Here is a 1596-nt window from a genome sequence, read left to right as displayed (position 1 = left end):
TGAGTGGGTTTTAGTGGGTAACTCTGGACATATGTCCTTTCCTGTGTGTGCTGGAACTTATGTACAGCACATTCCAAGAACTGACATTTCTAGAGCAGATAACAAACGCAATTACAATTTGTCTGGATCACAAAATTTACTACATTGCACTCCCAACATCCAGGTATGAGAAACCTATTTTCTCTGGTCTTTCCATGTTGCATGTTGCCAAAGTCATTCATTTCTGCTAATCTATGGGGTAAGGAGAAAGGGAAGGAGGGAGGGAGGGAGGGAGGGAGGGAGGGAGGGAGGGAGGGAGGGAGGGAAGCAGAGAGAGAAAATATGAACCAGACACTGTAGTGGTAGTGCAAACCTGTCATTCCAGGACTTAAAAGATGGAGGTGGAGGCATCAGGAGTTCAAAGCCAACCTGGGTTTCATAGCAAGTTCAAGATTAGCTTGGGTTAGATGATCCTCCATCTCAAACAAACAAAGATACAAACAAACATCTCTGTATAGCTTTATTTAATTGTTGCTTTCTTTTCCACAAATTTGTGTGTCATCCTTGTTCAGCGGCCGTGCTGACCTTCTTTGTATCGTCCCAAGTGAGCTTGTCTTAGAATAATCTTTTTTTTTATGGTTGAGACTGATGTCTATACTCACTTGACAGCTGTGTGTGAGCCCCTTGTTGAAACTACAGTTCCCTGATTTCATAAAGTGATGATGAGAGTCTGCCAACTGTTACGTTTTGGTTTTCCAGTGCTAGATTTTCACATCTTTGATATGCTGCACTTTTGCATTGATATACAATAAGGGTATAATTTTTTTAAGTAGGGATAATTACCTTCGTAATATACATAGTAAGAGGGATACGATTTGTTTATCCTCAAATGATTTCCCTGCATCAGTTGAAAGAGGAATTGTCCTTCGCTGTGATGGTTATTTTGGTTGGCAACATCTCTGTTCTTATGAAACTGCAATTCATATTAAATAAAAGAACACATCTCTTTATAGCCAACTGAACTGCTTCATTATATGTTAGATGCCTGCCACCAATTGCACTTGGGTTTCTTAGAAATAATAAGCCCTAGGATTTTCTGGCAGAGGAATACCAAAGCCAAGTAAACAAAACAAAACAAAACAGAAAAACCAAACTGAATAGAAAGTAATACTTTGAATTGTCTTGTGTGCACGTGTGCGTGTGTGCATATGTGTATGTGTGTATGTGTGTGTGGTTTCATGTTTTGGTCTCATGTAGCCCAGAATAGCCTCAAACTCACTTTGCAGCAGAGGATGACCTTGGAATCCTTTTGTTTCCAACTTCAAACTAAGAGGATTATAGGCATGCATCGCCTAAATCTGGCCTTTCCACTTGGTATTTTATCAAGTGACCTTATCATTTTGGAACTAAGATTTTTTTTAAAGAAGTAAGTGGGGGCCTCGCAGGAGTGACTCAGCGGTTAAGCACACTGGCTACTCTTGCAGAGGTCCTGGATTCAGATACCAGTACCTACATGGCAACTTATAACTGTCTATAACTCTAGTTTCGTCACGTTCTAGGGATCGGGTACGCTCTACTGGCTTCTGTGGCCACTGAATGCATGCGGCACACTTACAT

At 40.9% G+C, this 1596-nt stretch overlaps 1 pseudogene; it reads right to left on the bottom strand.

The window, feature by feature from the left end:
* Positions 1 to 505: 505 nt before the first annotated feature.
* Positions 506 to 603, bottom strand: LOC130870578 (U6 spliceosomal RNA; annotated as a pseudogene).
* Between the last annotated feature and the right edge of the window lie 993 nt (positions 604 to 1596).

This window comes from Chionomys nivalis, chromosome 2 (genome assembly GCF_950005125.1).
Source record: "Chionomys nivalis chromosome 2, mChiNiv1.1, whole genome shotgun sequence".
NCBI lineage: Eukaryota > Metazoa > Chordata > Mammalia > Rodentia > Cricetidae > Chionomys > Chionomys nivalis.
The sequence above is the reverse complement of the archived record's forward strand: the minus strand, read 5'-3'. Positions and strand labels throughout refer to the sequence as shown.